This window comes from Macrobrachium nipponense, chromosome 27 (assembly GCF_015104395.2).
Source record: "Macrobrachium nipponense isolate FS-2020 chromosome 27, ASM1510439v2, whole genome shotgun sequence".
NCBI lineage: Eukaryota > Metazoa > Arthropoda > Malacostraca > Decapoda > Palaemonidae > Macrobrachium > Macrobrachium nipponense.
This window is the reverse complement of record NC_087216.1, coordinates 18,545,316-18,560,115: the sequence shown is the minus strand read 5'-3', so window position 1 is coordinate 18,560,115 and position 14,800 is coordinate 18,545,316. Positions and strand designations below refer to the sequence as shown.

The 14,800-nt window shown below is 45.0% G+C and overlaps 1 protein-coding gene and 1 long non-coding RNA gene across 2 annotated transcripts in view; one reads left to right on the top strand and one right to left on the bottom strand.

Moving 5' to 3' along the window:
- LOC135200618 (neurofibromin-like) overlaps window positions 1-14,800 on the bottom strand; it is a 369,381-nt gene that overhangs the window by 71,284 nt on the left and 283,297 nt on the right.
- Window positions 4,921-5,322, top strand: LOC135200570 (uncharacterized). Its single transcript, XR_010311315.1, has 3 exons — window positions 4,921-5,015; window positions 5,125-5,193; window positions 5,299-5,322. It is a non-coding gene; the product is annotated as an uncharacterized LOC135200570 (long non-coding RNA).

The following is a 14,800-nucleotide window of genomic DNA, read 5'->3' as shown; positions in this document are numbered from 1 at the left end:
GGTCATCCTTCGCGGCAACCGCACCTGAGGAGGCAAAGTCGGGTGATTAGGGGGATCCTCTCCCGCTCGCGCGAAGACGAACGGATAGAGGACCCAGAGTACAACTGGACGTCAGGGTATCTAGCGCCCTCCTCCACACTCGACAAGTCAGGAGAAGAGAAGGACCTAGACACCCCCCCCGAAGGGGAAGGCGCGAGACATGGAAGTTGAGCGGGCGGCAGGAAAGAAGACGAAGTGTCCGTCACCAAAGGAGTCGCGGGAGAGCTTCCCGACGACTCCTTTGCAGGCCTTCGCTTCTTCCTGCCCCCATACAAAGTCCACTGCGCCTCCGACCAATCATTACAAACATCACAAGGCTCGGCTCGGGTGCATTCGCGCCCCCGACACCGAGCACACAAATATGAGGGTCTATCTCGGGAAAGAGCGGAACTTCCCGCATTTACGCCCGTTCGGTACCCGGGGCATAGTCCGTCCGTGGGTAGCGAGGCGAGGAGATTCCATCATTATCAAATTTAGTTGAATTAATATGAAAAGAGAGAATGATTGTACTTACAATGAACTCTTTCATACACAACACAAACAAATACTCAAGAAAGCAAACGACGAGAAGCGGGCAGAGAGCGTCGAACACACACGTCCACTCGCTGTGAGGCCGAAAGCAAAAGTGATTTGTTTACCTCCCAGTCGCGCGCGCGCGCCTGTCGGACAAGCAGTTAACTACCGAACCCCTTGTTCGAAAGCTTACGACCTATCCAGCTGCCGCTAGTACCTTCCTATTGTAAAAGGACCGAAGGTTTGTATGCCGTGTCGGAACAATTAGGGGGTCGACTTATCTGACGGTAACAAAAAGTGAATCTTTATTATTTTGCCGTATCGGTACAGGAATCCAGGCTTTACAGTTGGCTAATAACAATGACAGCCTTCTTGAGGTAACTATGTATGTAAATACCAGTATTAAAAACATTTCACACTGTAATATGACAATAATAATACATTAGAACATCCATTACCTTAAATAAAATTGAAACAAATCAAAGTAACTTGAAGAAACCCCAATCGCACAGCAAGTGTAAACATTGCGTAGCTATTTGTAGTACAGTAATTAAGAAGGATGCGTTCACTCTGACAGTTTTGTATTTACCGGGGTATTGTTCAAAAAACATTTATGGTATGAAATCTTTATTTATCCTTTTAAATAAAATAAAAAATTTGTATTTAATAGTGAATATGTATTTAAAATCCTTCAAAATTACTTGACTCATCGTCACTTGAATTAAACAATTCAATAGACAAATTATCATTCACGGTTTCATCATAAGGATCCTAGTTTGAATCTGGTGAATCAACTGCAGGTTCGTTTTCCCTCAAATGAGCCTGTTTATGCCATAGAAGAACCAATGGTCAAGGAATATTCCAACATAATAATAAAATACCGGCACGTCGTTTTAACAACCCAATCAAAACATTAACTTGAGTGGCAGTTTGTACATACATCATATACGTAGGCTGTTTATGCAGCGTTAGTTAGCGCTTGTTTGTTTACATTACACGAGTAATGTATCTTTCGTTTCGTCATTTCTAATCATATTGCCGGTATTCATCTTTTATATACAGGCGGGTCCCCGGCTTACGACGGTTCCGGCTTACGACGTTCCGAGGTTACGACGCTGTTCTTAAATATTCAATGGAAATTCCGTCCTGGGTTACGACGCTTGTTCCGAGGTTACGACGCTGACGCTTCCGACGCTCCGAGTTAACGACGCTTTTAAAAAACGCATGCTATGATAAAAATCCTTTATAGTTTAGCACAGTACATAATAAAAATATGTTTTGGTTACATTACACAAAAAAATTTTGAGGTTATGATGACTTTTGACACTTTTTTTTCGTATTTTTTGGAATTTTTTTACTGACGCCGCATATGCGGAACTAGTTTGCGGGCGAATGAATACACTAGCTTGGGATGCGCAGTTTAAAACAGTCCAAAGCGCAAATATAATGAAAAATCATTGCTTGTTTCCCAGTACATAATTAAAAAAACTAAGTTTCTGGTTAGATTACAACACAAATGCCAAGGTTACGACGTTTTGTTATGCTTTTAACGATACCTCATATGCAGAACTAGTTTTGAGCGGAGGTGCATAAATTAATTAACGCTATTAAACTGTATGGTAAATTGACCGAACAACGACCTCGGACGGTCGAGGACGCCAAGCGTAACAATACGAAAGGACGCCACTTCAATCGCGTGCCTGCCTGCATTCCACTAGGTTGTGTGCTGAGACGTTGCTGAAATTCCTTTGCCATTTTCGCTAATTTACAATGGCTCCTAAACGCCAAAGTACTTCCTCCGATGATAGTTCATCCAAGAAGAGGAAGGTCATCACGATGGAGGTCAACTATGACGTGATAAAGCGTTCGGAGAATGGGAGAAACTAACACCGAAATAGGCCGTTCTTTAGGCTTGAGCAGGACCACGGTGGTAACCATTGTGAAGGATAAGGAAACGTATTCTGAAGCACGTTAAGGATGCTGCACCGATGAAGTCAACGGTGATAAACGAGAAGCAACGTAGCCAGAGCATTGTTGAAATGGGAGAAATTGCTCATGATCTGGCTGGAGGACCAGAACCAGCGACGTGTTCCGGTGAGCTTAAGTGTGATCCAGGAGAAGGCTAGAGCGCTGCATGAGGCAGTAGTGAAAAAGTTTGGCGAAGGCAGTGCTGGTGGTGAATTTTCCGCGAGTAGAGGTTGGTTTAACCGTTTTAAGGCTCGTGCAAATTTGCATAATGTGAAGCTGCAAGGTGAAGCTGCTAGTGCTGATAGCGAAGCAGCAGAAAGTTTTCCAGGTGGTTTGGCTGAGATAATTAAGGATGGTGGTTACACGGCCTGACCAAGTCTTTAATGTGGATGAGACTGGATTATTTTGGAAAACAAAAAGAATGCCAAATCGAACGTACCTTTCCAAGGAGGAGAAGTCAGCACCTGGCCATAAAGCTGGAAAGGAGCGACTGACTTTGCTGTTTGGGGCCAATGCAAGTGGTGATTTGAAACTGAAGCCCTTGCTGGTGTATTTGGCCGAGAATCCCAGGGCTTTCAAGGGCATTTTCAAGAGTCAACTCCCTGTGATTTGGAAAAAAATCTAACAAGAAGGCGTGGGTTACCTTAATGGTCTTCGAAGATGGTTCAACAATGACCATTTCGTGCCAGCAGTGGAGCGGTATTTGACTTCGAAGGGTCTGCCTTTTAAGGCCCTCTTAGTCCTGGACAATGCCCCTGGTCACCCTTCAAATTTGAGCGACATGCATCCTAATGTGAAGGTGGTGTACCTCCCACCCAATACCACATCGCTGATACAGCCAATGGACCAGGGAGTAATAGCAAATTTCAAGGCTTACTACCTTAGAAGGACCATACGTGTTGCTTTGAGGGCCATAGAAGCTAACAAGGAGTTGACACTGAAGCAATTCTGGAAGGGCTACAACATTGCAGATGCAGTGAAGAAACATTGCAAGTGCTTGGGACGAGGTGAAGACGACCACTTTAAATGGGGCCTGGAGGAAACTGTGTCCACAGTTTGTGCACAGTTTTGAAGGCTTTGACCAGGCAGAAGACGTCGAGACTGTGACGAGGAAGATCGTAGGGCTAAGGCAAGAGGCTGCAACTAGATCTTTGAACCTGATGATGTACAGAGCTGCTGGCTTCCCATGGAGAGGAATTGTCTGCAGAGGACTTACTAGAACTTGAACAACAATGATTGAGGAAGAGGAGGCGGCACCAGAGCCAAAACCCAGGTCATTAACTGTGAAAGGCTTGTCAGAGGGTGGGTTTTTTACTCATCTGGAGAGAGCCTTGGCTTCTTTTGAGGCAGAAGACCCTAACGTTTCTAGGTTTGACAAAATCAAGAGAGGAATCATGGATTTGGTGACTTTCTACAAGGAGACCCTGAAGGAGAAGCAGACGAAGAGAAGTGTGCAGTCCAGGCTTGACACTTTCTTTCACAAGTCTCCAGTACCAACCACCTCCCACTCCTAGTCCTGGTAAGGAATTCTGAACTGTTTTACTAATTTATGTGGTTTACATAGTGTGGACATATTAAAATGTGTTAATTTTTTAATGTAACAACTACTAAATGTAAGAGTAAATTGTAACTTCATTAATTTTCATCATTTGTAATTTATTGCAGAAGTGGTGACAGTTCCAGATCCCCCTGTACTACCTGTGACAGTTCCAGATCTCCCTTGTACTACCTGTGACAGTTCCAGATCTCCCTGTACTACCTGTGACAGTTCCAGATCCCCCTGTACCTGGACCCTCTGTATCAGCCCGCCCACCTGCACGTGTACAATCAGGTAAGCAATTTCATTTTTCTCATTTTCATGTTGGAAATTGTTTACACCCTACATACATTCGTACACTAACTTACATAGTGGTACAATGTGTTTGGATGGTTGCATAACCTTATTATTATTTTTTTTTTCCATTTCAGACCCCTTTTGGATAGTGACAGTGACCCAGATGACCCTGAGCCTTTCCATGGTTTTGATGCCTCGCCCTTACATCAGGTAAGGAATCCTTAACAAATTTGTATAAAATGTTTTATAAATTGCTAATAGAAAAATTTTATTAAAAGTGTACATATGCTACAATTACATCCACCTTATAATATATTTATGTACCCTATCATTCTTTCCAGATGTAGATGTTCCCTCATCAGTTGATACAAGTATCACCTCCCCAGAGCCCAAATCAGTTGATACGAGTATCACCTCTCCCATTCCTTCAGGTAAAAGAATTCTTCATTTTTTATATTGAACATACGTATTACACACTACATATGTCAAACAGTATAACATGTGCAGTAGTTTACAGTAGTAGTAACTATCATTTTATATATTTTTTGTTTTATCATTCCAGACTCCCACCAAGCACCTGCCCATCCCACTCCATAGCCCAGCCACCCACTCTCATGTACCATATGACCATCCCAGTAAGCAAGCCAACCACTAGAATTTGGTAAGGACAGTTTTTTTATTAATGTTTTAATATTACATATGTAATAAACCATGTTATGTATGTCAACATACATACTATAATCATATGTACTATTACATTATCATTCCAGACTGGCATGCACCTGTGACTTACATAAACCAGACCTCTACATAGCCTACATGTCTTCATTTTGCTGGAGGTAAGGAATTCTCAGTTGTGTTTAATGTTTGCATACGTACAATAAACCAAATTTGTACACCTAAGTGGTTACATACTGTCCTTTAATATTAATTCTTCATTCCAGACTGCCCATCATCCTAGCCTGTTATCGTGATAAAGCACACTGAAGTTAGGTTTGGAATGCATCCTTATCATGAATGCCTCTACACCTCCACCTCCATCTCCCACAACCTAGGTAACAGCTTTGAGACTCACTAAAAGTTGGTAAGTTATGTAAGGAATTTCTAAATTAAGTTTTTATACTACATGTTATATGTGATATTAAACCACTGTATGGTGCATATTACTGTATGTAACTTACTATGCATAGAGTACTTACTAACATACTAATTATTTTTGTACATTCCAGAACCCCCTGAATGATGTAGGCTATGGGGCCACATAAGACTTTGTCCATCCAGGGTTACGATGAATGTAAAATATAAACTAAAGGTAAGGAATTAATTAACATACATTAACTCTTTTAGTAGTACACTCTTGATATATCTACAGTAATTAACATATTGCATTCACAACTTTCTGTAGTGTATATTTTGTACACTAATTTTGTTACTTTTTCCTTCCAGAACCAACATTTTTCACACAACTCCAGGTTGTTTACTACAAGTGTCATCAAGGGATAACTACAAGTAGAAGCACCATTTTTGGATGGAAAAAAAAACCCTTCAGGAAAGTATACGTATCACATGTAACATGTAGTGTAACAAAGTATGAACAGTAAGGTTTTTACATACAGTAGTACATATTACATACGTACATAACTTTTTTTTACAGGAATTTCCAACCAAGTTTGATTATGTACATATGTAGTACATGTTATAAACCACTGTACGTATGGTTTACTGTATGTAACTTACTAAACATACATAACATGACTTAACTTTGATACTTTTTTGGTACATTCCAGAAAACCAGGGACCCCCTCCATGATGCAGGCTATGGGCCACATAAAAACTTTGTCCAGGGTTACTACATAACATAGCACGACAACTGTAAACTATGTACTACTGTACTAAAGGTAAGGAATTATACATAGTATAGTAAACATACATTAAGTGACCAAGATCTCTACATGGATAAGTGATCAAGGTCCCTCATGGAATTACATACTGTACACTCCCTGCTGAACAGGGGGGTGTAGACCACCAATCATTTACAATATGCAATATTAAACCACTGTATGGTGCATATTACTGTATGTAACTTACTATGCATAGAGTACTTACTGACAAAATTATCTTTTGTACATTCCAGAACCCCCTGAATGATGTAGGCTATGGGGCCACATAAGACTTTGTCCATCCAGGGTTACGATGAATGTAAAAATATAAAACTAAAGGTAAGGAATTAATTAACATACATTAACTAAGTTTTATACATGTTATTATATGTGATATTAAACCACTGTATGGAATATACTGTATGTAACTTACTATGCATAGAGTACTTATGACATACTAATTATTTTTTTGTACATTCCAGAACCCTGAATGATGTAGGCTATGGGGCCACATAAGACTTTGTCCATCCAGGTTACATAGCAGGACAAACTTTAAACTAAAAGTAAGGAATTAATTCACATACATTAATTTTTTTTACTTTTTTACTCTTGATATAACTCAAAGTAAGGAATTATAAACTAAAAGTAAGGAATTAATTACATACATTAAACTCTTTTACTCTTGATATCTATAATTTACATATTGTATTCAGGACTTTGTGTAGTATTTTGTACTAATTGTGTTATACTTTTACCCTTCCAAGCTACCAGACTGGGATTTTAGTGTATCTCCAGGATCTAACAAAGTGCAATGCATGTGTATACGTATAGTGACCAGTGTGTAGTGTATACCCTAAGGATTAAGTGTAGTGTACATTGTGCTTTTTAGTGTCACAAGAGTTTAATAAAGAATTATACCTTCAAGAACATCCTTTGCCATTGGAATAACCACACTACACATCATGCAATCTACTTGCATGTCACACAGGTAAGGTCTCTAACTCTTAGTTTAAGGCATATTTCCAAGTGTCGTTCCGGCTTACGACGATTTTCGGCTTACGACGCGCCTCAAGAACGGAACCCCCGTCGTAACCCGGGGACTGCCTGTATTACACAGATTTGTTATTATACCGAGTATATTATCTGTATTTCTTATGGTAAGTAGAGCAACATATGTACCGTAATAAACATTCAGGTTTTTTATTTTATATATACGTTTTACCCTGCTGCTTATTTGAGCGTACGGTTGGCCTCACATTTTTATAGGTCGACTAATATACCCGATATTAGTTAAAATCATAAAAATTTACTCAGAATTGGGGGGTCGACTTATCTTCCGGTCGACTTATACGCCGAAATATACGGTATCTCAATATCAAAACTGCTAACTCCTGGGAGGTTTGCAGGGCAGTCCAGACAGAGTTGCCGTTCAATTAAGAAGATACTATTCGTCTTGGTCACAACCCGTAGAGTTAACTACGGTATGTGCCTACACCTAAGACAATTCAACTGATAACAGAAGCATGTCGCGAGGGCAATATACGTAGTATATTTGTAGGTTCCTGTACATAGACCTCCATCTTAAATTCTCTCCATTCGAGGAACAAGAATAAGGACTAGAAGTCGACACCCTTCATTTTCTAATGAAGAGAGCGAAGGTGAAGTTTTCCCGAAGCAAGACTTCTACGGTGATAACAGGATACCGAAGACGATAGTTCAAGCCAAACTGGATGTTCCCTACCATTCTTCTCTATCCCGGGGTTGGCCGCCTACTGAGGCGGCGGACCATCAGGTCCATCCAGGCTGAGCCCCTCCCAAGAAACTCCAGGAATTCGAGCATTCGGCGAGATTCCTGATTATCGTCGTAACAATTATCTGGGATTCTCGTCTTGCCCACTCTGGACCGGGATTTCGCCCAAGTGTTTGCAGATCGTAGAAGACCACAACACTCGGAGAGTGCTAGAAATCGCAGAGTGCTAGAAACTCCGAAGAATTCTAAGCGCTCGACAAACCCCCCCCCAAAATTCGTCAAAAGATCATCGGGTGGTGGTCCTCCCGATTCTCGTAGAAATCGAGGATGGACAAGATCCTTCCTCAAAGACAGGGACTTACGTCCGGTAGGACCCGAAGGTCCCCCAAGGAACGCAGTTCCTGACGTGGAATCCTACTGGAGAAAACATTTTCCCAAGGAGGGTTATGAACTCGTAATGTAGGCTAAACGTCTGCTGCCACTGTGACTGTCGTCTGGGTGGGGCTGAGCGAGCATCTGACAGGAGAGAGCCGAAACCGTCGTCCGACGCGTCCCAGTCATCGTCGAGGTCGAAACCTCTCAAGAGGACCGAAGGGGGAGCCCACCCCGGTCTCTGCGTGCGTGGTCCAGCGGAACCGTCACGTGAACAACGGTGATGGTCACTCTGAGAGTCTGGGAAGCGTCATCATCCTCGCCAGCCCCCCACGATCTCCTCCAACTACTTGAGTGAGGATTTGTTGGTCCCAAGACCGAACAAGGCTCGTGGCCGAACCGTAAGAAGTGCATTCATCCCGGTCACTCCTATTCGCATCGTTCCTCCCAGTGTAGCCTGAGTAGGTTGGAAGGGACAGGTGAGGGAGACCTGACGCTCCTACCCTGCCTACTAGCAAAACCAGTAGGCTGGGAGGACTGCAGGCAATCACCAACCCACGGTGGCGATTGAGCTGCAGGTCTCAACCAGCGGTCTTCTTGCGGAGAAGCGCTGGACCAAGGAAAGGAGCGTCGGTCTCTTGCATCAGGGGAGCTGTTATGAGCGCTCCTCCCCTGCCTACCAGCAGAACCGGTAGGCTGGGAGGACTGTAGGCAATTACCAACCCACGGTGACGATCGAGCTGCCAGTCTGGACCAGCGGTCTTCTTGCGGAGAAGCGCTGGACCAAGGACGGAGTGTCGGTCTCATGCGTCAGGAGAGCTGCTACGAGCCCTCCTCCCCTGCCTACCAGCAGAACCGGTAGGCTGGGAGGACTGCAGGCGATCGCCAACCACAGTGGCGGTCGAGCTGCAGGTCTGGACCAGCGGTCTCCTTCCGGAGAAGTGCTGGACCGAGGACGGTAGCGTCAGTCTCATGCGTCAGGCGAGGCTGTACCAGATCCAGGCGAGACAGGACCCAGTGCCGGGGGGGGCCTCTTCACAGCCTCGCTACATGAACGGTTTGGTGGGAACGTCACGTCAACCTTGGGAACCGGCAGATCGCCGCGAGAGCGATCGCTGGCAGGAGTCGCCTGAGCGACTGCCACCAGTCTTCTGCACCGTGCCTGGGTCCTGGCGGCGAGCAGGCTTGGCTGCCTGGACCCTGGCTGCACAGTCACCCATGGGCGACCGTACACTCGGTACCTCTGGCGCCAGGAGAGGAGGTACCGGTGTTAGCCGGTACCCTCCGGTCCCCGTCTTCTTCTTCCTTGCGGAAGGAGAGACGGGCCCCATTCCCAAAGGAACAGGAGGACCAGCGGAAGCCCCAATGTCCCACCGGAGTGGGACAGACCCTTAGAGGTCTCTGAGCGAGACTTCTTAGGGGGGGAGAAGGCTACCTTCTTCTTCTTTGGCTGGGGGGCCTCGGAAGTCGAAGGGGAAGAGGCGGAAGAAGAAGACAGTGAGACCTTCCTCTCCTTCCTGGACTTCCTCTTCGCCAGTTCCTTCAGGACAACTGACAGGTCCTCCATCCAGGACGGAGTTGGGGCAGTTGCGGTAGAACATGGCACAACTGCACCTGTCCGGAGGGACCTGCAGGAGCACCAGTGGAGAGAACGCTTCCTCGAGGAGGGTTACGAACTCCTACCTGGCAGGTGAAGCGTCTGCCACCCACGAGACTGGTCGGTCGTGCGAATACGACCGTTGTCTGGGTGGGGCTGAGCGTGCACCTGACAGGCGACAGCCGATACCGTCCTTCGACTCTTCCAAGTCCTCATTGAGGCCGAAACCTCTCTGAAAGAAAGAAATTAATTAAAAGAGGGCTGGAAGGCCCGCCTCCACCGGTCTCTGCGTGCATGGACCCGCGGGAACGTCACATCAACCCTGGGTACTGGACGATCGCTGCGAGAGTGATCTCCGGTCTGGCAAGAGTCACCCGAGTGACTCCTACCATCTTCCGCTCCGTGCCTGGGTCCTGACACGGTGAGCGTACTCAGTAGTCTGGACCCTAGCTGCACAGTCACCCATAGGTGACTGTACTCAGTAATGCTAGCAACCGGGCGGCCGAGACGGTTCCCGGTCTGGAGGTGGAACCTCCAGAACCGGGAGAGGAGATACCAGCGGTGGCCGGTACCTCCATGGTCCCCGTCTGCTTCCTCCCCAAGGAAGGAGAGACGGGCCCCGTTCCTGGAGGAACGGGAGGACCAGCGGAAGATCCACCTGTCTCACTGGAGCGAGACAGACCCCTAGAAGTCCCGTGACGAGACTTCTTAGGGGGGGAGACCACCTTCCCTCTACAGTAAAGCCTAAAAGTCGAAGGGGAGGAGGCATGAAGATATGCTGATCCCGAAGAGGAGGATGACGACACTTGACGAGCTCTCTACCTCTTCGGTTCCTCCGAATTCTGCCAGACTTCTACCATCAGGAGAAGAAAAACCTCACAGGTCAGTGCAACAGCTTCGTCCAGTGACATAACTCCCGGGTAGTAGTGGTAATGAATATGATTATCAGCAGGGGATCAGTACACACACTCGAGGATCGGTACGCAACATGCTACAAGTCATAGGTACAATTCCATGGTTAGGATAACCAATACGAAGAGTATCCAACCAATACTGCTGAAAAGACAATCACCACAAGTCTGTAAAATAAGGAAAAAAAATGATATTGTTATGATACAATAAAGATTGTTCATACTTACCTGGCAGATATATATATAGCTGTATTCTCCGAAGTCCAACAGAATTTCAAAACTCCCGGCACACGCAGTGGTCGGCCAGGTGGTTAGTACCCATTCCCGCCGCTGGGAGGTGGGTATCAGGAACCATTCCCATTTTCTATTCAGATTTTCTAGTGCCACTGTCCCCTGAGGGGAGGTGGGTGGGTACTTGATTATATATATCTGCCAGGTAAGTATGAACAAACTTTATTGTATCATAACAATATCATTTTGTTCATGAAACTTACCTGTCAGATATATATATAGCTGAATCCCACCATTGGAGGTGGGAAGGGGCAGAATAGAATGATTTAGGAAACAAATTGCATGCAGATGATTGACATCTTGGTTCCTTACCTGTTAGCATAGCTGACTTCGTGATTACTGTCACCCAAGTCTGCTTTTGCTTTACTAGAGTCTCCAGCAAGGTATAGCTGGTGAGTTCTAGATGATCTGTCAACGGGGGCCTGACCACAATGTGACTACACCATATTGACCATACTCTGAGGGCAACGAAGCAAAAAACCACCACCTGACCTAGCCTATCAAAAGTCAACCCCATATAACTTCTAGGCTAAAGAAAGGGAAGTCCGCCTCAAGCGGCCGACCCTACAACCATATTCGAAGCACACCTAACCATTTTCTATAGGATAGGATGCGTGCTGCTTCCTGCCCCCAAGATTGTATCTGCGGAAATGTATGGCCCTAGCGAGTAGCAGTTCTCATATGCCGTCTTCACATCCCGCAGGTAGTGTGAAGCGAACATGGAGTTGCTTCGCCAAAATGTGGCATTCAGGATATCACTGAGTGCCATGTTCTTTTGAAATGCCACCGAGGTCGCGACAGCTCTTACCTCATGAGCATTAACTTTCAAAAGTTTAAGATCACCATCTGGACAGGACGCATGAGCCTCCTTGATGGTGCTTCTCAAAAAGAACGCCAGTGCGTTCTTTGACATTGGTAAGTCTGGTCTCTAGATGGAACACCACAGATTGTCCGAAGGACGCAACACTGTTTATTCCTTTCTATATAAAACTTGAGAGCCCTGACAGGGCACAGGACTCTCTCTGGTTCTCGTCCAATGATTTCTGCTAACCCCTTGATATCAAAGCTCTTGGGCCAGGGGTTGGACGGATTTTCATTCTTCGATAAAAAGGAAGGGCTCAAGTAACATACTGCATTATGTCCTCTAGAGCCCACATGCTTACTGATGGCTTGAATCTCACTAACCCTCTTTGCTGTAGCCAGAGCGGTTAGGAAAATAGCCTTCCTTGTCACGTCCTTTAAGGAAGCAGCATGTAAAGGTTCGAAAGGACTTGACATCAGGAACCTTAGAACTATGTCTAGGTTCCATGACGGAATCTTAGGTTGCGGCACTTTTGAGGTTTCAGAGGACCTTAAAAGATCGTGGAGGTCTTTGTTGTTAGCCAGATCTAAACCTCTGTGTTGAAAGACCGTCGACAACATGCTTTTGTAACCTCTAATCGTGGAAACTGCGAGCCTGTCGACATTCCTCAGATGGAGAAGGAATTCAGCGATCTGATTCACAGAGGTCGTGGAGGAGGAAACACCTTTCCTCCTGCACCATCTCCTGAAGACAGCCCACTTTGATTGGTAAACTGCCCGAGAGGAAGCTCTTCTTGCGTTGGCAATTGCTCTTGCCACAAGTCTTGAAAACCCTCTCGCTCTGACCAACTTTTCGATAGTCTGAACGCAGTCAGGCTCAGAGTGGAGAGGTTTCTGTGGTACCTCTCGAAGTGGGGCTGTCTGAGTAGATCGACTCTTTCTGGCAGAGTCCTTGGGAAGTCCACTAAGAAGGACATGACCTCTGTGAACCAGTCGCTTGAAGGCCAAAACGGGGCGATTAGCGTCATTCTCGCTCCCTCTGATGCCGCAAACTTTCTGATCACTTCTCCCAGGAGTTTCAACAGGGGAAAGGCGTAAACGTCCATCCCCGTCCAATCCCATAGGATGGCGTCTATTGCTACTGCTCCCGGGTCGAGAACAGAGGAGCAGTAAAGAGGAAGTCTCTTCGTTTTCGATGTAGCAAAGAGATCTACCAATGGGCGTCCCCATAGTCTCCACAGCTCTTGGCAGACTTCTAGATGAAGAGTCCATTCAGTCGCAAGCAGTTGCTGCCAACGGCTGAGAAGATCCGCACGGACGTTTTGGACTCCTGAAACGAACCTCATCAGGATCGTTACGTTCCGTGGTTTTGCCCAAAGCAGGATCTCTCTCGCTATCTCGAACAGGGACCGAGTGTGTTCCCCCCTGCTTCTTGATATATGCAAGAGCCGTGGTGTTGTCCGAGTTGATCTGGACAACTCGGCCAACAACCCGTCCTTCGAAGAACTGGAGAGCCTACCGAATTGCCTCCAATTCTTTGAGGTTTATGTGCCAGGACGTCTGTTCCCCTCTCCAGATGCCTGACACTTCCTCCTTTTCCAGTGTTGCTCCCCAGCCCGCCATGGACGCGTCTGAGAACAACACAAGGTCGGGGCTCAGAAGGTTGAGAGACAACCCTTCTGAAAGCTTGACGGGATCGAGCCACCACTTCAGGTGATCCTTGATCGACTGAGAGATTGTTAAAGTCGCATCTAGATCTTTCTTGTCTTTCCAGTTCTCCGCTAGGAAAAACTGGAGCAGCCTGAGGTGTAGCCTCCCCAGGGAAACAAACTTCTCCAGCGAGGAAATGGTCCCCAGCAGACTCATCCATTCCTTCGCCGAACATGTTTCCTTCCCTAAGAAGACTGACACTTTTTCTAAGCAGTTCTGCTGACATTCCCAGGGATGGAAAAGCTCAAAAAGCCGCTGAATCCATCTGAATCCCCAGATACACGATGGACTGCGTAGGGGTCAGATCAACGCCATCTTGAATTGACAAGGCCTGAGAGATACAAGCATGAGTCATCACCAGTCGTCCTAGTCTGGCCGTGCGTTTCCATTCACAACTTTGTATTTTTGGTGGCATTTATCAGTTATTTGCAGAATGTATAGTTTTTGTGTAAGTTAATGTTTTACAGTCTTTTGCATCATCAGTATCCTCTGGACCTGGTTAATATGATTTAATATAAAGGGAAATCAGTGCAGAAACAGCAATGAGAACAAAAAAGTTTATTAACAGAAATGAGTATATAATACATTTTTATACATAGAAAGGATGCCTCTCTCTTTAGGAAAAGGTATAAGAGCTATATAAAAAATAAATATTCTCTATAATTTACAGCAATTGTTCCTCAGAATCTTATTTCTTCAGTGTATTCAGCTTTCTCTTTTTTGTTAAATTTTTGCAATTTTGAATGTTTTCATTACTTTTCTTATAATAATTGTTTAGTAGGGCATTGGAGGAAGCAAATATCAAAATTTTTAAATTTTTTTCTACGCTATGCCCAGCATCACAATCATTTAGAGGTAAGAAGGCATCATTATCAGAAAGGATAGTGAGTGAAATGTCCGTGGCCAAATTCCTTTGATACATCGATTGTATAAAATCAGGATACTGTGACAGTTTATCAATGGTTATATAGTTAAACAGAATTATGTTTACTACAGATTCATGCGGATAAAGAAGCCTTCCTCTGCTTATACCCTGAATGTAACTGTTATTGTCTGGTAAGCTATCTTTTGTTTCTTGGCAAGTGAGTAAGTCTTTACAGGAGCTACACTTAAATTTTTTCACAACAGCATACA